The 26,929-nt window shown below is 45.9% G+C and overlaps 1 protein-coding gene and 1 long non-coding RNA gene across 4 annotated transcripts in view; one reads left to right on the top strand and one right to left on the bottom strand.

Moving 5' to 3' along the window:
* The window catches only part of KHDRBS3 (KH RNA binding domain containing, signal transduction associated 3), a 318,181-nt gene that overhangs the window by 120,872 nt on the left and 170,380 nt on the right, over positions 1–26,929 (top strand). The gene's annotated exons all lie outside the window — the stretch shown is intronic.
* Positions 548–26,929, bottom strand: LOC142826924 (uncharacterized). The gene is made up of 3 exons (XR_012901194.1): positions 26,860–26,929; positions 26,690–26,776; positions 548–754 (listed from the first exon to the last, which is right to left on the bottom strand). It is a non-coding gene; the product is annotated as an uncharacterized LOC142826924 (long non-coding RNA).

The raw sequence follows: 26,929 nt of genomic DNA, 5'->3' as shown, positions 1-26,929 counted from the left end.
CCTTCCTAAGTGAAGCACTTTACATTTGTCCTTAGGATGAAGTTTAATATTTCTCAGACCATTTCTCCAATTTTTCCAGATCAGTTTGAATTATGACCATATCCTCCAAAGCAGTTGCAACCCCTCCAAGCTTGGTATCATCTGCAGACTTAAGCATACTCTGCATGCTGATATCTAAATTGTTGAAGATATTGAACAGGACTGGTCCCAAAACAGACCCCTGCAGAACCCCACTTATTACTCTTTCCAGCAGGATTGTGAACCATTAATAACTACTCCTGGGAACGGTTATCCAGACCACTTTATAGTAGTCCCATCTAAGTTATTTGCCTAGTTTATTGATAAAAATATAATGTGTAAAGTCTAGGTATATATGCTCCAGTTAAATACATAATTGGAAAAGATTCACTATATGGTGCACAACCATGCATGCCAATGCACCATCCACAACCTCTGATCTTAGACTGCCTCATGGAACTTAGTTTGGACCTTTCTACCAGCTCACTGGTACTCATTTGGCAGCAATCATTACTACTTCTTCGAGTGGTCCCCGTCGGTGCTCCACTCAAGGTGTCGGGTCCCGACCCGGCGCCGCTAGTCAGACTTCCAGAGCTGTAGCCGGGCTGGACCGCGCATGTGCGAGAACAGCACGCGACGTTCGCGCCTTTGCAACGGTCCGGCCCCCCTTGACAGTTCCTCTCAACCGCCTGTGGTTGCTGGCGGAGCACCATTTATCTCCTCAGAGAAGCTGTTTCTAAAAAAAAAGAGAATCATAGTCAACTTTGGTTAATATAGTTACTTAGGTAGTAGTTGGGTAGTAGTTAAGGTTGAATTCTTAAATTTTTTTCTATAGTTACTATTCTTAGTTTTAGTAGATTACTTGTATATAGTTACGCTGAGCAAGCATTATGCCCTGGTCACCCGGGTTCAAACAGTGTGTTCACTGTAAGGAGGCCATGCCTGCATCTGACAGGCATGAAGCTTGTGTCAGGTGCCTAGGAGAATCGCATGTGCCACAAAAATGCGCCCATTGCACGAAATTGACACGAGGGCATGCAGAGAGAGACATGCGATTAAAGCTACTCCTGTGTGAGAAGGCTTTACAGCCTTCTGAGGACCACGTCTCAACCTCCTGCAGGGCAGAAAAGGAGATCACAATCGCCTGTGGTAATGGTGTCAAAGAGGAAGAGAGCTTCTCCTACGTGCTCTCTTCCATCCACTTCACTGTCCTGGGTCAGGGACACAAGCCTGGTACGTCCGGGACGGCAGGACAGCCAGAAAAAACACAAAAGGCGCGGCCGGTAATGCCTGCACCTCCGAGCCGCTCGTCATCGGCACCGGCTCTGCACCCCTCTAAGTGCCAGGCTCACTGGGAGCGATCGGCACCGCCACAGGTGCTTGAGCCGCTACCGTCTGCGCAGCCGCAAACTCTAGTTGCACCGTAAGTGGCTCCCATAAGCCAGGACAAACCGGCGCCGCAGTCGGCACCAGAATCGTCATCGACAGATGGCACCGGGGAGCAACATGAATGGGCCCGACAACAGAGCGCCCCCCACTGTGCCAAGTTGGCACCGGGAAATCACGCTTCTTTGGCAGGCTCCTGCCTCAAGTCCCTACAAAGGCTGCTAGAAAGTCAATGCTGAGACACTCGATTTCACCATCACCTGAACCTTCGTTTTCACCATGTCATTCAGCGAGGGTCAGAGATTGCTCGGCGTCGCACAGCCTAACAATGCCTTCCCTGAAATGGAGATCAAGGTCTCGTCATTCTGGTCATCGCGACCAGTACCCCTATTATCGGGGATCATCATATAGATCTCGCTCACCAAGCTAACCCCCATGATAGGATCTAGGAGGGGAGTATGTTAGCAGATATTCCTCGCAGCGATCGTCCCCTGAGCACTTCGATTACAGGAGTCACCGATCATCCTATGAATATGGGAGACCTCACTCTCGTTCTCATCTATGCTGCTGCCAGACTCCTCATCAATCACCTCCAATCCAAGATTGGCAAAGGGCGACACCTCGTCCGGAGAACCTCTTACCCTCAGCTCACCTATTGGAGCCCAAGGAAGGACAAATCTCGGATACGGACGATCAACCGCAGACTATCTCCAGAAGATATTTCGTCATCCTCCCCAGATGATGCAGTGTTTGCGGGGGATTCCTCTCCTCCGGACGACACAATTTCAGGATCTTTTTAGGAGGGTGGCCCAGTCTCAGGACGTCCAGCTATCAGATATTCCGATGAAACAATTCAAACTCTGGAGAAATTTACATCCTAAACAATCTAAGGTGGCTCTCCCTATGGATGAGGCGATCCTCCAGTCAGCAGCAGAAATTTGGCATACCCCAGCTTCGACGCCTCCAACTTCGAAACCAGCGTAAAAATGTTATTTTGTGTCATCTAAAGACTCAGAATTCCTTTTTACCCACCCTCAGCCAAACTCCTTGGTGGTTGACGCAGCTCTCCAAAGGGCTAAGAACCCACAGCTGAAAAATGTGGGGGCAGATAAGGAGGCAAAAAAATTGGATATACTTGGCCATAAAGTTTATACATCGGCCACATTGCTCCTTCGCATAGCAAATTACACAGCCCTATTGGAGAACCATAGTTTCGATAGTATTGCGAAGCTTACAGAGCTGGCCCAAAGATCATTGGATGCTGATAAGGATCGGCCATAACAGCTCCTTAAGGATGGCTATTCTTGTTCAAAGGCTAATCTCCAGATAGCTATGGATATGGCGGACACAGCGGCTCGGAGTGGCAACAGCAGTGTCTATGAGATGTTCATCCTGGCTCGCCACAGCGGCGGTGCCCAAGGAGCTACACTCCAAGGTTGAACACCTTCCGTTTGACAGGGTAAAATTATTTGCAGAAAAGACAGATGAGGTACTTCATACTGGCAAAGACTCAAGAACAACACTCGGTACACTGGGGATGTATGTACCACCATTCCGCTGTCGTCGGTATTTCCCGTATCAAAGATGGTATGATTACCAGCCTCAGACAACAAAATCGCCCGTTCGATCAGTCCCAACCTAGACAACGGCCTCAGCAAAGGCGTCCACCGCCACCTAGAGTATCGGGCACGTCCGCCTCAAAACAGCAAGCTTGATTCCCTTGTCGGGGGCAAGCGAATGCTACCAATCGTTGTTGTGCACACAAATCCCATTTTCCACCATCGCTTACGACCTTACTATCACCAATGGGTCAAAATAACATCGGACAAATGGGTACTGGAAGTCATAAATATTGGCTTCACCATTCCTTTCACTTGCTTAATAAAAGGTTCCACGGAGCGAGAGGCGTCGCAGATGGTGGCGACGGTCGAACAAACATTCGAATCCCTCGGTCTCCTCCTGAACAAGCAAAAATCGACACTTATTCCGACGCAATCCATAAAGTTTATAGGGGTAAACCTCGATTCGCGCACGGCAAAAGCTTACTTACCTCAGGAAAGATTTCAAGCGATCAAAGACCTCGTTACCGTATTCACTGGGAATGTGGGTGTCTCGGTGCACAATTGCCCTTCGTCTCCTGGGTCATATGGCGGCAGCCACTGTCGTAGTTCCTCATGCGCGGCTCCACCTTAGGGACAGCCAGTGTCGGCGGTTCATGGTTTATGTTCCCGTGAGGCACAACATTCACAAGGTAGTATGGCTACCTTCACATGTTCAGAGATCTCTGCGTTAATGGATGAAGGCGTAAAACCTTCTGCTGGGAGTTCCATTCCACCGACAACAACCATCAGTACAGATAACGTCAGATGCCTCACTCATCTGCTGGGGTGCCCACATGGACAACGAACAAATCCAGGGCAAATGGTCTTTCAGCGAGAGGTGTCTGCACATCAATCGATTGGCGCTCCGGGCAATTTTCTATGCATGCAAACATTTTCTCCCGCATATCAAAGGTCTTACATTGCTGATACATTGTCCATCAGTATCCTTACTGTATTATGTGAACAGACAGGGAGGCGCACGATCACGCTCCCTATGCGCCGAAGCGGTGCGGTGTTGGAATTGGTGCATACAGAACAGCGTAACCATAATAGCATCGTACTTACCTGGCACCGCCAATGTAATTGCAGATTCCCTCAGCAGACGTTTTCCCACAGACCACGAGTGGGAAATAAGGGCAGATGTACTTCGTGCGATATTTCACAGATGGGGTATTCCCCTCGTAGACCTATTCACAACATCCAACAACAGGAAGTGTTGCCTATATTGCTCCAGAGCAGGGCTCGGCAAGGGCTCATTCGGTGATGCGCTTCTGGTCAGATGGAAGAAGGCACTTCTGTATGCGTTTCCTCCGACTGCCCTCATCTCCAGAACACTGGGAAAAAATCAGAGCAGAAGCGGCGACTGTCATTTTGCTAGCACCAGCATGGCCCAGGCAAGCCTGGTATCCATTTTTACACAATGTCGATTCAGCCACCTTACCCTCTTCCTCTCCACCAGGATCTCCTTTCTCAGGAACAAGGCTCGCTGTTACACCCCAGACTTCAGGCATTACATCTGATGGCGTGGCTCCTCAGTGGTTAAAAGGGGACAAACCTGTGCTCTGAACAGGTCAAAGCAATAGTTCTACACAGTAGGAAAGAGTCTACGCAGAACACTTACCTCGCAAGTGGCAGAGTTTTTTTTTTTTTTTTTCCTAAGTGGTGCTTCCAGAATAACATACAGCCTCTCTCATCTCCTCTACAGCACGTTTTGGATTACATCCTTCATCTATGAAATTCGGGACTTGCGCTAGCATCTTTAAAGGTGCACTTGGCAGCTATTAGTGCCTTCCTCCATCCAGTAGAAGGTTCCTCGCTCTTCTCTCATATAATTACAAAGAGGTTCTTAAAGGGGCTCATGAATTTATACCCACCACGAAGGGTGCTTCCCCCTTCTTGGAATCTCGATTTAGAGTTGGATACCATTATGTACCCCCTTCCCCCCTTTGAGCCTCTGGCGTCGGTTTCTTTACATATGCTAACCATGAAAACAGTCTTTCTACTTGCAATTACATCAGCAAGAAGGGTGAGTGAACTGGGGGCGTTGATGGCAAGCCCTCCTTTCACAGTTTTTTCCAAAGACACGGTAACGCTATGATTACCCCTGGACTTTATTCCCAAAGTTTGCTCTTCCTTTCACATTAACGAGCCTATTGTTCTCAGCTTTTTACCCCAAGCCTCATTCCTCAAGTAAGGATGCTATTTTCCACACCCTCGATGTCTGACGTGCACTTTCTTTCTATATAGACAGAACCCACCAATGGTGGCGCACTGACAGGCCGTTCGTATCTTCGGCACAGATCAAAGGACAAAGCACTTTCCACTCAGCGCATTGCAAAACTAATTACTCTTTGTTACAAATTGCCATTCGATTCAGAACAAACCTCTTCCTTCTTTACCTTGGGCTCACTCTATGCGAGCAGTAGCAACCTCCACTGCTTTTGCAAGGGGAGTTTCCCTTGCGGATATTTGCCTCGTGGCTACCTGGGCCTCTAGCGTAACTTTTGCACGTCATTATGCCATAACTAGGAGGTGGGCTTCAGATGCCGCGGTGGCCTCTGCGGTTCTATCCACGGTAGAAAATAACTGACCCGGAGCGCATTCTGGGTTACTGCTTTGTACTCACCTTGAGTGGAGCACCCACGGGGACCACTCGAAGAAGAAGAGGTTACTCACCTTGTGTAGTAACGATGGTTCTTCGAGATGTGTCCCTGTGGGTGCTCCACGCCCCAACCTCCTCCCTGCTCCAGGTCTTTCTACTTTCTTTCAGAGGCCGAGCGGTGAGAGGAACTGGCAAGGGGGGGCCGGACCGTTGCAAAGGCGCGAACGCCGCACGCTGTTCTCGCGCGTGCGTGGTCTGGCCCGGCTACGGCTCTGGAAATCTCCGACTAGCGGCGCTGGGTCGGGACCCGACACCTTGAGGAGCACCCACAGGGACACATCTCGAAGAACCATCGTTACTACACAAGGTGAGTAACCTCTTTTCAGCAAAAAATAGATACTATCACAATCTTTGGTCACTGTTAGCCTGAAACAGATTTATTAGTCAGATGGGCTGCTTGAACTATCCTATCCCCTCTGCATCTATCATCGGTATTCCGGGTAGCTGAGACATAGCAGATTAAATGAAACAACTAGATCTTAACACAAACTAGGACTCCCTGCTTCATAACAATGACTTGGATGTTAGCACAGATATTACCCCAGAACCTAGCCCTTACAGTAAGAAAGCAAGATAATAGGGAAGGACATTGTCAAAAGCAAATGTTTGCCTGCAAGTTAGTGTCTTGTTGCACTAGAACTGCTAGCACTAATAAAAGCATACAAAGTATGTAAATACATTCCAACAGGATAGTACAGGGACACCAATCTGAGTACGTGATAAAATAGATTGAAACGAGTGAAAGCACAACAATGGGTAGTGAACGCTTTGGAGGAAAGTACAAGTACAAGGGAGGTACCAAATGTGTCCTTAATGCACAAGATGATGCATATAGTGTGTTTAATAGATTAAACAAAATGAACAATGTTGGGGTACCTTCACTTTTTGGGCAGCCTAAGGGGGGGGGGTGATGTTAGTGAAATCCATACCAATTTGAGCCATGTCCATTGTCCTGTTTAGATATGTAGGGGCTCAGAGGCCATCTGGCACTGACACCTATTAATGTACTTCATTCGACAAATTTGACTTGGGTGCCTTTCTCCTGAGTCTGGTTTTTGGGGGACTCTCGTGAAGTCTATTGTCCTAGCTATCTGCACAGAGCTGGCGTGATCTACTGAGGGAGCATGTGAAAATACATGCAGCCAAACGTTTATCATCACTGACTGAGTGGGAGACCTGTCGGCACATCATACCAGTGAATCCTGAATTTACTGTATCGCTGTCCTGAACTACTACATCAGTGATCCTGACTGATGTGGTAAGTGAGCTGTCCGCTGTAGGAATTGCAATCTAACGTGACAGAAAACCACAAGTTAGGGAACCCCCTCATGAGCTCCCTGAAAATCCCTCCAGATTTTGGAGCATAGATCTGCTTGATTACCAATAAAGGGGTCCATCTTAATTTTAAGAGTGGGGAAACATGGACTGGCATTTGTAAAGCAACAGTAGAAACCAAAGCTCTAAAAAACAGTAATAAAAGTAAGAGCTAGAACTTTGCAATTAACATCTATAGCAGTAAGATGGCTTAAACCGCATTCCACTATATTAGCTTCCCAAGTAAATCCAAAAAAACCAAGGAAGCAACACAGGCTATTGAGCACTGGAAAGCTCAGGCTCTACTGGCAGGGCAGCAGGCAGTCTAGATATATGACTTGCTCAAACAAGTGAAGCAGGAAGACAAGGAATTGGGAAAAGCTGTTAAACTTGCAAAAGAAAGAAGTACTGTCCCCTGTCATTAAACAGACTGCAGCACTTTCACACTTGAGGACAGGAGCTTGGGCAGAAATGGAAATAGGTGGCCCTAGTTAAACTAAAAGATGGAACATGGGACAACTAGAATGACTGTTGTACTAGGGATATGTCTGACCCCTGGGCAAGGGCTACTGCACCAAAACCTCTCCCCTGGCTTTAGCTCTCAGCAAGGCTATGCCTCACTGTGGGAGGTCTTCGTGACACTCCCTTTATATACCTTCCAGTTGCTGGGCAGACTTACTGTCACATGGCACTCCATGTTCCCACCCCTTCCTGTGTTTTGGGCACCAAACTGGAAAAAGGTGCCAAAAACCTGGGGAAGAAGGGGTACCAAGATGGAGGCCAGGTTGTCCTTTTGCCAATTCAAGATGGAGATTGAGCCAAAATCAGACATGTTTAACCCACTCCTTTTCTTCATTTCCTCTCCTTGGTGGTGATTTTTGTGCTTAAGTGTGGTGGCAGTTTATTTTAAAATAAGGCAACTGACTTCATCTGGTTTGATTACTGTCTTAAACTTAACCCATCCAACCATTATCATAAGGAATACAAAGGTAAGGGCTTGGATAATCCTGATTACTACAGAGATGTAACAGACTATACCAGTAGTGGGACAACTTGTCAGATGGAGCAAAAAGTTTCTTACCAATGACTGAAATTAGCACTCTTCTTGATTCTATTTAGTACCTGTTCTGTTTGAGCTATAGAATGGTTCACTGTAATCAAGGCTTTTCCTGTTTTGTCTCTACCCCCTCCACCCCTGCCCCAAATCTTTAATGTGAGTTGCCAAGTCAGGATGCTAATATGTTGCTTCAAGGCTTCCAAGTTAGCTCCTAAGCTGACTGGTTCAGCATGCCTACACAAGTTATAAGCAGCCTTGATGGTTCTAGTATTTTAGCTTTCTGACAGATGCACATCATCATACCCTTGCATTGCCAAAACCAGATACACAAATTAACATGAGGATCATTTTTGAGGGGATACATAAAATTCACCATAAATCCTGAACATAAACTCTTAATAAACAATCATTAACTATTACAACTTGAGACCTGGTGTCTTAATGGGAGTCAAGGCTGTAATGACATTTAACTTGTTGAACATTTAAACAGATGAGAGATCCTTTGCTCAACTGATGATTATCAATATAACCCCAATCTTGTTCCCATACAGTTTTCTAAATTGACTCCATGGTATTCCCCCTTGACTTTTTTTTTTTTCAGTGCCTACTGGGGAATGTCCACTGGAGTCATTTACGGTGTTGGCAATCATACCCAATGAAACAAGGGGATGGCCCCATCTAATGCCATTACTGGAAATGGTGCAAATATGCCCTACGATCTGATTGGTGTCCTCATTCTAGGTGAAATCTGAACCTCCACCACTGATGATTCTTTCAAAGGGGGCTACCTTCTTAACCAGCATGACTTTATCTCAATAGGGATGGTTCCATGATACTGTACTCTTTAAAATACCTGAGGATACATTTTTGGAGCCAGCCTTATTTCTCTATACAAGTGAGGGCCTGTGAAACATTAGTCTGCAAGGTGCCCAAAACATTAACTATGTGAAACTGACTTGCATTCTGGGCTAAGAACCATTCCTTCATGACTGAAGCTATCTTGTAACTAATCTTCAGTTTGTGTCAAAGGAGTTATCAGGAGTTGCTCTAAGGTAGCTATATGGTGCACAACATAACCCTTGCTCAGTGCATTAGTACTTGTGCTCATAGCATGCATCATACCCAACCTAGTACCAACTTCCCGGTCCCCGACCCCCCAAATTTTGGCAGTCAAATCTCTTAGCCCTAGAATACTCCATAGTAATGCTTTTGATCCAAGCATTTCATCAGTGGACTTAGAAAAGGCTCACATTAGGCTGAATGGACTGTGCCCAGAGTTGGAGATCTATAATGATTACAATAAACTTCCAGTAATCTGGCACCTTAATCTGGCACCCCCTGGGTCCTAATCAGATATGCCAGACTACAGGAAGCGGGGGTTATGAGGGATCTGGGGTGGAGTGGGGGGGAGGTGCACCCCTCAGCACTGCAGGACCAACCCAGCAGCACCCCAGCTGCTCTGCCCCAGACTTCCATGAGTCAGCTGCTGGTCAGTTTCAGCAGCGGCTAACTTGGGGAAGCCCGGGGCAGAGCAGGTCCAATTGTCCAGCTGCCCGGAGCACTTCTGGGTTCCAGATGGTGCCGGACCATCAGGAGTGCTTGATCATTGGATGCTGGACCACTGGAGTTTTACTATATTTTGATTATAAACCTTTGGTATGCCTTTAAGAGGCATTTTAAGTCTTGTTGTACCATAACTGGTCCTATATTACTTGTATGGAGTCTTGGAATTATCATTCCATCTATATGTTGAAGCAAAACAGACACATCAGATCCCAAGTCCCAGAATCATTTACACTTGCGTTCATATTAAGGATGCCTATGCAACTAGCTTTAGGTGCAAATTGTTGATCCAAACAAACTGTTTACAGTGTGGGACATATTACAGTGCTGCTCTTTTCAAGTAGAACTGCAATTTAATAAGATATGACTTTAAAGGAGTGTGCAATATTGCCTTCATGGTGGGTGTGAAAAATCAGGCTTCCACAGACTACAATTTCATGGCTCCCCTCCTTGATCTTCTAACTCAGAGTAGAGGTCATGCAGGAGCACTCTTTCTGGCTACTTGTTACTAAGCCACCCTTAGTCTACAACACGAGGATCCTGTAACTCCCATGGGCAGCTCTTTGCCAACTTGACCACTACATCCAAAGGTTCAGAGGCTAGGCTTCATTATCACTATCTTAGGGTACCAGAACAAGGTTAGCCCTTCCGCCTCTCCCTTTTACTGCAACACATAGTTGGACTCACTTTTGAGTAAATGTGGATACCAGCTCTTCCATGTCCATTACGCTTGGACGAAGGTATCCTCTCTGACCAGAAAACCCATACCTCTTTATGCAATCCTGGGGCTTGATTGCACGGTAATGATTATCTCCTTCATGTGAACTAAAAGCCATGGAAATACAGTAATTCCTCATTTAACACTATAGATAGGTTTCAGAAAATGATCATGTTAAAGTGAAAACATGTTATGCGGGGCCAATTTTCCCATTGAAAATGGAAAAGGTAGGGGTTGCGTTTCAAGCAGTAGTGTCTGTTGGGACTGGGACATGAGTTTGGGGGAGAGGAGATATTTGGCTCTGAAGAAGGAAAGGAGAGGGGAGGTGGGTTGGGAATGTGCCCCTGTGACAGGTCTGTCGGGACCTGCACTGCGTCCGGCAAGGGGGGGATTGCCAGGGGAACAGCATGTTGAGCGGCAAACCCTCTGCCTTTTTGCAGGGAGGTGGGAGAAACCCTGTGCAGCTGCCAGCAACAAGCCATCTGGGAAATCATGTTATTCCTGGGACAGTCGTGGAATTAAAAAAAGTTCCCTAAAAAAAATCATGCTGTTGTGAAAACATGTTAAGCAGGCATGTGTTAAATGAGGAATTACTGTATTTACAAAGGTCACTAGGAATACAAGGTGATTGTTCTGTTTACATTTTAGGGGCAACGCGTCAATTAAGGGAACAGCTTTCCTTTTTCTTTGAGTTCAGGCTGAAATTAAATCATTTTTAATTTAGATTTCTTCCCCCTCTTTTAATTCCACTTCATTTATTGTTTGGGCTGGCCTTATTGGTGATATGCACAGGCCCAACCCACCTGGGACTTGGTGCATGTCCCTGATCAGAATAGTACTTAAAGCACCTTTATCCCCTATGTTCCGTTCAAGGAGTTTAAATTGTTTTCCTAGTGTTTGGTCCATAGTTTCCATATTGGATTTGAGTTGGATGGCCACTTTTCTTTGTATGGCACTGATGTCATGCAGAATGTCCTGTACAAAAGATCAACCTGAAGCCAGGGTTGATAATCACTGGGGGGCAGAAGGGAGGCAGGTGGTGATTCATTAGGCTCAGGGTCCATTTGGGCAGTCTTGAGCCTGATGCATCCTCTAGGGGCATATAAATGAAGGATGGTTATTTTAATGGAGTGTGGGTTGTTTTGAGGATCACTGGGGACATTCCAATTACATCTTCCCAGTGGCTTATTGCCTGGACTAAAGCTAAGATCCCTTGCTCATATGTTAAATTGTTTTCCCGCCACACTAAGGATCTTGGATCCATAAGCAATTGGATGCAGGCCAATACCTTGATCCTGCATCAACACAGCACTGATGCCCTTGCTGCTTGTAGCCAACCTTAAATGGAAACAGTGGTTCAGTTGTGGATAGGCGAGGGCTTGTGCTTTTGTGTGAGCCTGCTTGAGATTATTGAATGCAGTCTGATGCTCCAGACCCCAGTGCTACTCTCAACTCGTAACAGTTCATACAGGGGCTTTGCCGTTTCTGCATACCCTTCGATGAACTCTCAGGTGTCCTAAACAGGATCTTAATCCTGAGACTTCTTGAGGCATGAGTACTTTGCAAATCGGCTTACTCTTTGAGCATCTGGTCACTTGCCTTCTTTCCTGATGGTCATTCCCAGATAGGTGACTTCTGGGCAAACCAACTGTGCCTTTTGAATGATATAGTTATTGAGGAAGACGAAGAGAAGCTGGCAAGAATGGTGCAGGTGCTAAATGAGGAAGGGAAGTGGTATGGACTGATTATGAATATCAATGAAACTAAGACAATGGTATTTGGAGATGGGATCAAACTAGAGATGGCAGAGAAGTTCATGTATTTGGGGAGCAACATGACATCTTATCTAGACTGTAAGAAGGGAATAGTGAAAGCAAGAGCAAGTTTGAAGGCAATGGATAAGATCTGGAAGAGTGAAGCGATTAGCTTAAGAAGGAAGCTGAGCATCTTGAAATAGTGTGTATTTAGCAGCATGTTGTACAGATGTGAGACCTGGGTGATAATGAAAAATTCAAAGAGAAGGATATCTGTGTTCGAGAGGAGTTATAGAAAGATCCTGAAAATAGGATGGATGCAGAAGGTCACCAATGAGGAATTGTATAGGAAGATACAGCTGCAAGAGAACCAACTGCAGAAGGCTATCTTATGGAAGTTAGCTATTCAGGCATATCTGCAGAATAAACTGAGCGAAAAGTTAAGACCTTGGTATTTGGCATAATGGATGGTCCAAATAGAGGCAGACCCCACAGAGAATGGGTAGATATAGTAGATTTGTGTGGAGCTAGGGTACAGAAACGAAGCAAGTCTGCACTGGAGAGGAAAAGACGAAAGGAAATAGTGAGGGAGGAAATAGGGAGGGTATCGGACACCAAGGGGCATTGGTCCCATGGTTGACAAGGGTTAACTAAAAAGCTAGTTTCCTTGATCACTTTCAGGGCCTTATCCAGCATATGCAAGTTTTCTTGCCTGGTGTTGGTTGCTTGCCTGGTGTTGGTTGCTATGAGTACATCTGCATAGCTCAGGGCTGATTTTTCTGCTAGTCAGAGGATTGCACATGCTGGGTGCAGAATGGTGACACTGTACATGCCCTGTGGAACATGAGTGAAGACAAGTTGCTGGTCTCTGAAAATAAATGTGAATTTATACCATGCATATGGACAGAGTGGTATAGAGAAATACACTAAGTCCAATTCAGAGAACCATCAGGCTCCAAATATAATAGCAGCCATCACTTGGTTAAATTTTGCCACTACAGAGGCCAACCTTGGTGTGACTCAGTTGAGCTCCCTATAATCCACTGTTAATTGCCAAGTTTTGCCAGCCAGCCAAATGGGGGAATTGCAAGGGCTCTCAGTTGGTATGAGCACTCCCTATTGAAACAAGGTTTCAGTTGTGCTGAGGGTTCTCTATTCAGGAGTCATAGCATACCTGTACTGCTGTTGTGACTTGGGATCAGGTCCTTTGACAGTCACCTCTGCTGATATTTTTTCCATGTTGTAGCTTGTTTTTAGCAAAGGCACCTTGGTGTTTGGCAGTGATCAAGGTTACATCTTCCTCCAGGCTGGCATCTCCTCTTCTGGTGCTTTACTGTAGCTACTCTGTTGGTTGCTGGTATCACTTAATGTAATTGGCTAAGCTGGTCCTGAAGTAACCTTCGGTTTGGCAGGTGTATAATAAGGTTACACCCTGCAATGTTCAATTCCTATTCTGCCCAAGCCTTGGGAGGCTTGAAATTCACTGGGAGCTTTGGCACAGATGGATTCTGTATTTCACAGGCTGAGTAAAGGGGACTTAATTCATCTCCATTAAAGTCCTCAAACTTGTCTGTACGGGAATTTCCCTTGTTGCTGGTTCAGCATTTAGGCACCACAGTGAGACACTAACACCCGAGGCTACTAGCATTACCTAACTGAACCATCCAAACTCTCCCTCTAACACTATGTTGGTGGTAGGTCTGCTCCAGCTGTTGATGGATAATGGTGTCACGGATGGAGCTGGCGGGGGAGTTTGGCCCTGTCACATTAGGTTTGGTGTCTCCTTCTGCAGCTGCTGCTGCTAGATCTTCTCATGCTGCATCAGTTTTTGCAGGAGCTCTTCTGTAGACAAGTAACTGAGGTCTTCCCATTTCTCATGGCTGAGGAGCTTTTAGATAAGCCTACAGAATGACCTTGATTCCTGTTTATTAAGGACATCTACATGGCTGCCCTTGTCTTTCTAGGGAAACCTAGAATTCTTTTTGGGATCTCCTTTCCTTGCTTCTCGAAGTGACAACTGTCATCTTTCTCAGTACACCAGAAGCTGGGAAGGCATCTTGCAGCGCTTCATTGGCATCTCAAAGCTTAACTTTCAGCTCTTACAGCGAGATGTTGAGAGGATTCATTTGCCCAAATTCCATCTTCATGGCTGATATGAACCTTTGCAGGACAGAGTCTTTAAACTCTGGGGTGTTGCATACTGGAGCTCCTGTCTATTCGGTACAGCAACTTCTTTCTTGACATACTTTTCTGGTTGCTCAACTGAGTTTTGGTGCTCAGAATGGTAACTGTCTATGAAGTTCTGATGGGGATGGTAATCTTAAAATGCCCTCTAGCAGTATTAGTGAAGATTTGGTGAATATTGATGGGCATTGGCCTCAACTCTTCACTGGACATGCCTTCTCTGTCCCCTTTGCCTAGACCAAGCAGGGCATAAACTCTTGCAGCCCAATCCATGGCTGTATTTAAGGGGCCCATGGATTTTTTTCCCCCAACTGCTCAGGAGTGTAGATTCTGACCTCATGGCAAGTCTCTAGATTTGCTTGACCCTGGACCATAGCTTATTAGCCTGGTGGTCACTGGTGCCATGGGCATTGCCTTCACTTCCTGCTTAGATATTAAAGATGGGGCAGAGGGTATTTTTTCCTTACCTTCCTTAAGCGCCTATTTGTCTAGGCACTTCCTAATCTTTTCCACATCAGACCTTTCAGAGCTGCAGCAGGAGCCCCTGATTTCTCCTTTTCCTTCTCTAGAGTTCCTTCTCAATAGAACCTGGCTTATAGTCCCTTGGTCTGCTGCAGCTTCCTCTGTGCTCCTTGGAGTTTAGCCTGACAACTGGTTTGCTCCACTGGTTGTGACTGGAACACAGCTCTCTTAAGAGTGCTTGAATAGCTGCTTGGACCTCCTCCTTTAGGTTTGCTTGATGGAATTCCTTTTTCTCTTCTAGTAACCAGGTCACTGAGGTCAAGGACTTGTATGTCCAGCCTCCCAATCTGAGACGCACAACTGGCATTTTGTGACACAGCACTCTTCCCTGTTGCCCAATTTCTCCACCTTCAAGTCCTTAGCATTGATCTGCTGTTGAAGCTAGGCCACCTGACCTTCTCTAAACTCCTGCAGTTCCTTGCAAGCTATGAACAGATCATAGATCAATGCCCCCTTCCCCCCACCCTTTTTTTAATTGAGCCTGGGCTTGTCTGATACAAACCTTCCCACTTTTCCACCATGATGGAGTAAAAGTTCCTGCCTGAACAGCCTCCATCCCCCCACCCTTGAGATTCTTGCCCTTCCCAAATAAATCAACACAAGAAGCAAGAGATGTTTACTTGTTGCTGGTAACCATTCAGACTCTCTCCATACATCTGGGCCCTCATCTCTGATGGAGCAGTTCCACCCAGATAGACATGATACTTAGTGTCTCAGCTGCTACCCACTTGGCTATGGGTTCTTCTGCACTTAGTGGTGGCTGAGTATAACTGAATGGATAGTGACATGGCTTGAGGAGGCTGGGTTAGTCCTATGGTGCCGGGATAGGAGCTTTACTTGCCCTGCTCCAATAAGCCACTAGCCAACCACAGATCTGGCCTACCACTGTAAGAGGGGATTCCAGAGATCCACCTAACCTCTTATTTTGATTCTCTCTGCTCTCGCGCATCTCAGGGCACCAAATGAGGAGTCCCCATACAGTCAAATATAGTTTCTTTTATAATAATCTATAGGCTAGGTAGGGTATAAAGGACTAAGGAAGGATGGAATAACTGGGTCTGGAAACTGAGGTACTCGCAATGATCAAACATGCACAACAGGGAAGGGAAAATCCCCTTGTCTTATCTCAGGGAAAGCTGACTTCAAGTTTTCTATTTGGATGACAGGGATCAGGAATGACTAAGCAGCAGTAGAAGCTTAGGCTAAGCTCCAGCTCAGAACCCCCTTTGGCCCCTTGGTGTTACCATGTGTGTGCTAGTCCTGCCCAGTCAAGGTGATCCATGCTTGCAATTGAGCTCCCCAATGATCAAATAAACATACAGATGTTACCCCACCTTACTAACAACTGTCACTCCAAGCCACTGATCAGTCTTCTGAGGAGTCCTGTCACTCAGGGAAGCAGCACACTCTGCACCCTATCAGTGAGCAGGCTAGAGGAAGAGAGCCCAGAGCACACTGAGTACCCACTAGGCTATGCATTCCTATAGCCTAGCAAAATTTTCCTGCTCCTTCCCTCTTTTCCCCACCTTCTTCCTGAAGGAGGCTATCCAATATAGTGGCTCACTTTTTTTTGAACAAAACATGGCAAGCCTACAGATGAGAAAACAGCTCTGCTGAATTGCTGATTACAAAAGAACAGCCATTAACAGATAAAGAAGCCCACATTAATAGTACCACCTGATGAGCTGTGCCTGTGCCATAGCACATGGCCCAAGTAGTGTTTACTTGCCACAGTCTGACTGCCTGCTTTCCGACCCACTAGCCAGAAAGTGCAGGCAAGTGGTTTCTAGAAACAGACAGCACCCATGCTCATTGGAAAGAGGCTGTATCCTCCTGCTGCTAGCTTTAATGCTGTGGCCCAGACATACTCTCCAGCGGGAGATCCCGGTTGTCGGTAGCTATCTGCCCTAGCCTTGCACTAGTGGGTGCCAGATGTTGTGGGAATTGACAGCATATTAGCTGTCAGCGTAGTGGCCTACCCACTAGTGAGGCTTCCCAGTGGTCCACCAATTGGTGGCCTTCCTGGCCCATCCCACTCTTCCCAGTCCTGTGCCCTCAGTAGTGACAACCTTCCCCTTAACCTGCTGGCTGTGTGCTAAGAGCTGAGAACAAAATCAGAACTAAATTTAAAAATCTACAGTTAGTGCAACAGGACTCCCTAACATTAATTTGTTAGTCCAAAACAGTTAGATTTACTGGTCAGAAGGTAGGTTGCCTGCAGTATCCTATTCCCTCTACATCTATCATCTGTGTGTAGTGTAGTTGAAATGTGGCAAGTTAAATAAAACAAAGCTAGATAACATAAGAATGACTCCGATGTTTGTACAGATGTTACCATAGAGAAACCGCAGAGCCCAGACCCTTACAGTAGGGAAGCAAGATAATAGGGGAGGACTAGACCATGTCCTGCAGACATTGGGATGACACAGGAATGCCAAACTGGATTCCAGGAACCTCTGGAACAGGTAACTGGATTTCCCTCAATCTTCTGTCTTCTTTCTTCCATTCTTGACACTCTGTCCTGCATGTCGTATGCAGAAAGTCCCTATCTGGTTTTGCGTATAGTTAACATCTAGAAGGGACCCTCTATCTCCACTGCCCCAGTGGGATGACCTGCTTATACAGTATCCAGAGACAGAGCCCTGTCAGTGACACTCCCCTATATACTTTCTCGCTGCTGAGTAGACTTACTGTCATGTGGCATTCCATATTCCTACCCCTTCCCCAGGAAGAAGCACCAAGATGGAGGCCAGGTTGTCCTTTTGCCAATTCAAGATGGAGATTCAATCAAAATGGCAACCATATACAGTACACTTCCAATAATCCAGGAACTTTGGGATGTTGGTGGTGCCGGATTATTGGATATGTCCAAGTACCAGGAGGTACTAGAGGGCCTACTCCCAACCCAATCACCACCCCCTTATGCTTGGGTCCTGGAGCAGCAGGTACAGCCGCACATCTCCTTCCGGGTGCTGGGGCACATGTGCTGAGTGGCTGGCTTTTCAATGTTCTGGCTGGGACGCCGTGCGCAACCTAATCTCTTCCTCCCCCCCCTTCCCTTTTCCTTCCCTCCTCTTCCTCCAGAGCCAAATGCTTCCCCTCCCTCCTGTCACCCAATTCCCCTTCTCCTCCAACCTTATCTCCGGGTCCTGAAGCATCTGCCTGTGCTCAGTGGCTGGCTGCTACCACGTGCAGGCTGGAAGATGTGTGTGCTGGGGACCGTGAGCGGAATGGCATGGGCCGTGAGTGTGCATACGGCTCACAGCAGCTCAGCTGGGAGAGTGGCTGATCCGAGCCGTTCCGGGTTCCAGTTGATGCCGGACTATCAGGAGTGCTAGACAACTGGATGCTGGCCTATTGGAGTTTTACTGTATGTCAGACATGTTTAACCCACTTCCTTCCAACAATTGCTCCATTACCAAATGCATCCTCAAAGCCAATCCTAACATGCAGAACTCTAAATATCTTGGAAACCTTAGTTTTTTTCAAGGCCTTACATATCACAGACATTTGGTGCTAGTCTTAATTGCCTCTTTAGAACTAGTGACCATCTCCTTCCAAGAAACTCCACACTTTAAGATACCATGAGAGCTGTAGGTGCTGCTGCACACTCCTGATTCCTCCCTTTAGTGCCAAAGTTAACCTTATATACTGGGGCTACAGTTCAGTGGTTCTCTACATCCTTGCTTTACAAATTGTTTCAGCCCTGTACAAGATATCCTCTACTTCATGCACCTATTGCTGTCTTGTCCACAGTTGACCGCTGCTTACTACTTTGAAGTGCACTAGATCTCTTAATCTCCCTCAGCTGGGTGTGCAACATGTCAGTGCACTTTACAACTCTCAGCCCCATACTGCATATAGCTGCACCATGTAGATATGCCTTAAAGCAGGGGTAGGGAGCTTTTTTAATGGGTTGAGGCTCACTGATTTACTTAAATTAGTCAGGCCACAAGTGAAGAGCACAATCCTCTCTCCTTCCCCCACCCTCCCAACCCTGAATACTGGCCTCCGACTGAGACCTCTTATGCCAGTGGTCCCCAACCGTTTGGGGTTGCCGGGTGCCAGGGGGCGTGGCCGTTCGCCCGCCGGGCGCCCGGGGGGGGCGGGGCGGGGCCACCCCATAGCCGCATTCCGGGGCCGGCGCGCTCTCCCCCAAGTGCCGCGTGCCCGGGGCCGGCGCGCTCTCCCCCCGGGGCCGGCGCGCTCTCCCCCAAGTGCCGCGTGCCCGGGGCCGGCGCGCTCTCCCCCAAGTGCCGCGCGCCCGGGGCCGGCGCTAGTGCTTTCTCCCCCCCCCCATGCGCTGCGGGGGGTGAATCCGCGGCGCCCCCAGGGCCGCCGCTCACGGTGCGCCACGCGCCCGGGGCCGGCTCCGGTACCGCGCATGCGCCACGTGCCCGGGGCCAGGCCAGCCCATAGCACTTGGCGGGCGCCGAGAAATGCCCCCGCAGGCACCGTGTTGGGGACCACGGCCTTATGCTCTAGCCTCATGGTGGAGAGAGGAAGGAGAGCATTGAGGTTCAGGGCTTCATGTCCAAGGCCATATGAACTGTTCTGTGGGTCTGGGACTAGTACACTTTGTGGGCCTCCCTAGGCCCTGAAGTGGGACCAGAAATGAAGGGTTCAGTGGGATGACAAGTGCAGGAGCAGGCTGGGGGTAGGGGATCTGTCTGAGAGGTAGAGTGCAGGAAGTGGGTGGGAGATCTGGGTAGGGGGAAGTGTGCAGGATGGGCCTTGAGGTACAGGTGTGAACATAATGGCCATACTGGATCAGCCCAAAGATCCATCTAGCCACTATCCTGTCTTCTGACAGCATCCAATTCCAGATACCCCAGAGGGAATGAACAGAACAGGAAATCAAGTGATCCTTCTCCTTGATGAAAGCTGATTGGTGCAGAGATGCATGTAAATCGGATGAAGACTTCTCTTAGAGGAGAATCCATTGATAGAGATTCTCTAAGCTGCAGTCAGAAAGAGGAGGGGAGAGGACAAACCATGGGCCAGAGCAGACAAACAACCACATATAAAGGAATCCAATGCATCAGGGAAGGGCAGACAAATAAGCAGTGGCAAATTTTTAAAGTGCGTCTACACAAATGCTAGGAGTCTTAATAAGATGGGTGAACTAGAGTACCTCATATTAAAGGAGAAGATTGACATAATAGGCATCACTGAAACCTGGTGGAATGAGGAAAATCTGTGGGACACAATCATACTGGGATATAAAATATATCGAAAGGATAGAGCAGGCCGGGTGAGTGGCAGAGTGGCACTGTATGTGAAAGATAATGTAGAATTAAATAAATCCACATGTTCAATAGAATCACTATGGATAGTAATTCCATGCTCCAATAATAAGTTAGCAGTAGGGATATATTACCGACCACCTGACCAGGACAGAGATACTGACATTGAAATGCTGAGGGAGATTAGAGAGGCTACCAAAATAAAGAACTCTGTAATAATGGGAGATTTTAATTATCCCCATATTGACTGGATACATCTCTTCCTGAGGTGAGAAGCAGAGAGAAAACTTCTCAATTCGCTCATGAGTGGAGCGCAGGATCAGGTCCAGGAGATAATCGTTACAGGACTGCTTGGGAATAGTGATCATAATATAAGAACATTTAACATTCCTGTGGTGGGAAGAACACTTCAGCAGTCCAGTGCACTAGCATTTAATTTCAAAAAGGGGAATTACACAAATGAGGAGGTTAAACAGAAATTAAAAGGCACAGTGACTAGAGCCAAATCCCTGCAAGCTGCATGGAAACTTTTTAAAGACACCATAATAGAGGCCCAACTTAAATATATTCCCCACATTTAAAAAAAAAAAAAAAAACCATAGCAAGAGACCTAAAAAAGTCACCATGGCTTAACCACCCTGTAAAAGAAGCAGTGAGGGACAAAGGCATCTTTTAAGAAGTGGAAGTCCAATCCTCGTGAGAGGAGTAGAAAGGAACATAAACACTGTCAAATCAAGTGTAAAAATGTAATAAGAAAAGCAAAAAAGAATGAGGAACAGCTAGCCAAAAACTCAAAAGAAATAACAATGATTTTTAGTACATTAGAAGCAGGAAGCTTGCTTTTAAAAAAAAAAAAAAAAAAAACCTGTGGGTCCCCTAGACGATCGAGATATAAAAAGCAATCAAGGGCGATAAAGCCATTGCGGAGAAACTAAATGATTTCTTTGCTTCAGTCTTCACAGCTGAGGACGTTAGGGAGATTCTCAAATCTGCACTGTCCTTTGTTGGTGGTGAATCTGAGGAACTGTCCTGGATTGAAGTGTCATTAGAGGAGGTTTTGGAACAAATAAGAAAAACTTACTGTTAACAAATCTCCGGGACCACATGGCATTCATCCAAGAGTTCTAAAAACTCAAATGGGAAATTGCTGAACTATTATCTGTGGCTTATAACCTATCCTTTAAATCAGCTTCCGTACCTAATGACTGGAAGGTAGCCAACATGACACCAATATTTTAAAAAGGGCTCTAGAGGCGATCCTGGCAACTACAGACCGGTAAGTCTAACTTCAGTACTGAGCAAATTAGTCGAAACAATTGTAAAGAATAAAATTGTAAGGCACGTAGAAGAACATAATTTGTTGGACAAAAGTGATTATGGTTTCTGTAAAGGGAAATCCTGTCTTACTAATCTATTAGAGTTCTTTGAAGGGATTAAACATGGCAGACAAGTGGGATCCAGTAGATCTAATATACTTAGCCTTTGACAAGGTCCCTCACCAAAGGCTCTTGTGTAAATTACATTGCTATGGGATAAGAGGGAAGGTCCTTTCTTGGATTGAGAACTGGTTAAAAGACAGGAAACAAAGGGTAGGAATAAATGGTAAATTTTCAGATTGGAGAGGGGTAACTAGTGGTGTCCCCCAAGGGTCAGTCTTGGGATCAATCCTTTTCAACTTATTCATAAGTGATCTGGAGAAAAGGGGTAAGCTGTAAGGTGATAAAGTTTGCAGATGATACCAAACTGTTTAGGATAGTCAAGACAGAAGCAGACTGTGAGGGACTCCAAAAAGATCTCACCAAACTGAGTGATTGGGCAACAAAATGGCAAATGAAATTTAATGTGGATAAGTGTAAAGTAATGCACATCGGGGGGGGGGGGGGGGGGAATAACCCCAACTATATACATACAGTATAATGGGGGCTAATTTGGCTACGACAAATCAGGAAAGATTTTGGAGTTATCGTGGATAGTTTTCTGAATTTCCTCAGTGTGCAGCGGCGGTCAAAGGCAAATAGGAAATGTTAAGAAAGGGATAGAAAATAAGACATAGACTATCTTACTGCCCCTGTATAAAACTATGGTACGCCCACATCTTGAATACTGTGTACAGATGTGGTCTCCTCACCTCAAAAAAAGATATTTGGCCTTGCAGAGGGTTCAGAAAAGGGCAACTAAAATGATTAGGGGTTTGGAATGGGTCCCATATGAAAATGAGTGGTGTGGAGAGGGTGAATAAAGAAAAGTTATTTATTAGTTCCCATAATAGAAGAACTGAAGGAAACCAAATGAAATTAATGGGTAGCAGGTTTAAAACTAATAGAGTTGTTCTTTTTCACACAGTGTGTAGTCAACCTGTGGGACTCCTTGCCAGAGGAGGCTGTGAAGGCTAGGACTATAATAGAGTTTAAAGAGAAGCTAGATAATTTCATGGAGGTTAGGTCCATAAAAGGCTATTAGCCAGGGGATAGAAATGGTGTCCCTGGCCTCTGTTTGTTTGTCAGAGGCTGGAGAAGGATGGCAGGAGACAAATCGCTTGATCATGGTCTTCGGTCCACCCTCTCTGGGGCACCTGGTGCTGGCTACTGCCAGCAGACAGGCTACTGGGCTAGATGGACCTTTGGTCTGACCCAGTATGGCCATTCTTATGTTCTTGTGTTCTTATGTCCTGTCATCTATCCAGATATACTGCACTGACACTAAAGGAGAAGTGGGTTTTGCCCATGAAAGATCTCTATATAAAATTTGTTAATCTCTAAGGTGCTACAGGACTATTCATTTTTCTTTTTTGTTACAAACACAGCTGCCCCTCTGATTCTTTAGAACTTTTTGTGCACGGTAAAACTTACTTGGGGTTTTGGTCCCATTTGGACTGTGATTCTGGGTGCTGTAAAGTCCCGGTAATCAAGACCTATCAGGCCTTAGCTGTCCCCTGTATCTCTTCTACTTGGGGGAGGGAGGGCACTGATTAAGATCTTAAATATGAAATCAAATGAATTAAAACTACCCTTGGAGTACAGGGTAGTTTATAATCCCTGTATTTAGGGATGCTAGATGCCATTAAGAGTGATGCTTACCGGGTTACTGGTTAACTAGTTACGTGTTCATGTGTCTAGTATCATCCTTTCTTACAACTCAAACTAGTAAACATACCAAAATGAGGCATACTCAAAACAGATATATAAATAAATCAAAGATATGGCCATTAAGTAAAAGAGTAGTGAGGCACTAGAGCCCCAATTTAACAATCATCCACTAAATCTTCAGAATCTCAGTTAAAGCTGCTCTTTAACAGTGCATCTGTCAAAACTAGCCTGCTGTAGACTTCTGCTATTTACAAAATTGTCCTGGTATGCATATTATCCATACTTTAAGTTGATAAACAAATCTGTGTCAGTTAAAAATAGTCATGCTCTCATTGCAAATATTAATATATTTTCTGGCACTGGAAAGGAGAGTAAAAAGCATTCACTCAGACTTATACATTTTCTCTGAGCTATCAACTCTTAATTTGATGGTGCACCAACATAGAACAGAAAAATAAATAATAGTGACAAACAGCAAACAAAACCACAAACAGCTGACAATTTGAAAATAAGAAGCAAAATATGAGGTTGGTTATGGGCATTTAAAATGAATTTTTAGGATCCATGCTATGCAAATGAAACAGACCTGTAAAAACAGAAAAGTTTGTGTAGTTTGAAAGTGTAACATTGTGTCACCAACTTAATGTGCTGTGGGGCTTCTACTCTTTAATACATGGCTTCAGAGTTTATATATAGTTCTTTGCTTCAAAGAGCTTGAAAATAAAGTCTTCATCCTCCAAAACTCCTAGTATTTATACTTAGTGCTGGCTACTTCCGATTATGCCCATTGACTCTAAGAGTCAGGACTCTAGCAAATAACACAGATTTGGCCTTAATGGTCTGCAATAAATCTCTCCAAATAAATTAAACTTGTCAAGTCCAGCTTTAACTGAAAGGTCAAACATATAGGATACATGGTACATTTCTTCCAGATTTTTAAGTTTCTTGTATTAGTAATACAGGATTGAAAAATCATTTAAGATCCGAGTTTTCAGATATCTACAACCCTCCAAAAAATCTAAGAGACTCCTTTAAAGCCATTAACACCTATGTAAATTTTGTTTGAAAGGTAATCTTGCAAATGTCATGAGCTAGGCCTTTTGTTCCAGTATTCATTCTCTGAAGCCCTGAATCCCTATCTACAAAAGCAGCCTAAATGCTACAGAATAGAACCGTGGTCACCAACCAGTAGATCAGGCTCTACCAGTAGATCTTGGTGCCTTTGACAGGTGATCTGACTGGTTTAGCCAGGGGGGCATACTCCTGTACCTCATCTCCACACAGAGAAGGGAAGGGAGGGAGGTTGGCAATGCAAATCGGTCACACTTACACTGTGTGTCTGTCATTCTCACAACATACACTCCTTCATGCTTATCTCCTGACCCGACACCAACATTGGGGCTTGTTGTTACTAATTTTACTGCTTGCAAAGTGTTTATTTTTGGTTTTTGACTGGTATGCGCATTTCATAATTTTCATTTCTCTTGAGCTTAAATTTAATTTTTTGAGTAGTGAGTTCTAAAATGCTTAACTGGACATGGCTGGAGTAATTAACCCTGGGGTAAGTACTGCTTCTGGAAGTGACTGATATGTTCCTGCAACCCTTGAGAGGCCAAGCAGGGGGTTCCACATGCTGTCTTTGCCTGCAGACATGACTCCTGCAGCTCCCCTTGGTCAACAATGGGGAACTATGGCCAGTAGAAGCTGTGGGCTCAGGGCCTATAGAGGAGGGGTGCCATGGGACCATTGCTGTACACGCCGGCTGCTTTCAGGAGTGGTGTAGGGTCAGGGCAGAAGCCTGCCTTAATCCCACCACTCCATGACCCAAAAGCCTTCTCAGTTAAACCATGCCCAGCCAGAGCCTGAATCCCTGGTCCAGCCCTGAACTGCCTTGAGTCTCCCTTCTCCTTCCCAGAGATTGCACCCAGAAACTCCTCCTGGACCCTAAGCCTCTACCCTGGGCTGAGGCTGGAACTCCTCCCACAGGCCAAACCCCTTGGGCCAAGATTAAAGCCTGCACTTCTACCCCAGCCTGGTGAAAGTGATTGAGGATGGGAGAGGAAAGGGGATGGAGGCCTCAACAAAGGGGTGGGAAGGAAACAGGGCAAGGATTTGAGGTAGGTCTTACATTGCCCTTAACCACACCATCTCTCAATTTAAAAAAGCTGGAGACCTCTGCAATAGAAAAAACACCAAAACTAAGTGAAGTCCGGTCCTGCACTAAGATGTTAATGCAAACTCTCTCAGCCGCCTTCTCTGGATCTTTGTCCTTCAAACAAACTAAAGTGTAACCTAGGGTTTCTAACAGCTCAGGGCAGGGCTGTTAAACTCAGCCAAAAGTAAGCATTCTCTCCTGATACTAGGGCTGTGTCTAGACTGGCCAGTTTTTCTGCAAAATCAGCTGCTTTTGTGAAAAAACTTGCCAGCTGTCTACACTGGCTGCTTGAATTTCCTCAAGAACACTGAGGATCTAATGTAAGATTGTCAGTGTTCTTGCAGAAATACTATGCTGCTCCCGTTCGGGCAAAAGTCCTCTTGAGCAAATCATTTGCGCAAGAGGGCCAGTGAAGACAGCACAGTACTGTTTTGCGCAAAAAAGCCCCGATGGCTAAAATGGCGATCCGGGCTCTTTTGCGCAAAAGCGCGTCTAGATTGGCACGGACGCTTTTCCACAAAGCGCTTTTGCGGAAAAGTGTCCATGCCAATCTAGACGCTCTTTTCCAAAAATGCTTTAACGGCAACTTTTTCCATTAAAAGCATTTCTGGAAAATCACGCCAGTCTAGACATAGCCTAGGTGAAAAATATTTTGCTCTAAAACTGTGGAGTGCTCACTGTGTTTTGTATTTGCTCTGTAAGTCTAACACTGGAAAATAGCAGGGTGCTACATTCTTTCCCCATCCTATTTTTCCTGGCATATTTCAGGTCCTGTAACTGTCACCAATCAGTTGATTAATACCAACTCCTCTGCACTCCAACCTCAACAAGAAAAAGGAAGATGTACTTGGACTAAGCTCACTCTATTGCATGAGTGAGGCAACAGTTTCCCCCAAAGCATCCCCCATCTCCTCTATGGCCTCATGCCTACCTGAAATTGAACCACCACCGTCCCCAATCCAGGAGAGAGTTCTGTGTGTCTCCCCTGTGAAAGTCTGACTCTTGTTGCATCCCAGATGGGAGTCAGGATGCCCCAAGCAAACTCCTTGCTGCTCAGACACTGGCATCCATCCACCCCTTCTTTCCCACTTACCACTGTGCAATTTTCTTCCCCAGACTACAGCCTGGGCCTGAGTAGAATCCTATCTCTTGTAATTGCAAGCACCAGCCCACCTGGGAGCCGAACACACCACAAATGCCCCACCCCCATCTCACTAATACTAGCACCCACCCATCCCCTTATATCCTCCATATACCTCGTGTAATCTGCTCCCCAGCACAGCTGAATGCTGAGAGTGAGTAGTGGGTTTTTCACAAGCAGCTAGCTGCTGTAATTCAAGTAGTGTGTCTCTTCAACCAGGTGAGGCACCCCTGTCCCTTCCCTCTATCCACTTCCTCTCTCCTCCTTATGTGTCCTACTTACCAGGTAGGAGCTGCTGCAGTTAAGGGAGAAGTGCCCCTCCCAGCCAAGCAGCTCTGTGCGGTATTGGGCCTGACATCTTTCAGTGATCTGGAAGTAAATAAATCACTGATCAGCTGTAGATGACAATTGGTATAACAACGAGAAGGTAGTTCCACAATAGGCTGGATTACTTGATAAGATGAGGCCTGTGCAATCAGTGTTTTGATACAGTCAAATGGAAGATTATGCTTAGGAACCAGG

The sequence above is a fragment of the Pelodiscus sinensis genome, chromosome 2, assembly GCF_049634645.1.
Source record: "Pelodiscus sinensis isolate JC-2024 chromosome 2, ASM4963464v1, whole genome shotgun sequence".
Classification (NCBI taxonomy): domain Eukaryota; kingdom Metazoa; phylum Chordata; order Testudines; family Trionychidae; genus Pelodiscus; species Pelodiscus sinensis.
Note: the sequence above shows the minus strand (reverse complement) of the source record. Positions and strands in the feature narration are given on the sequence as shown.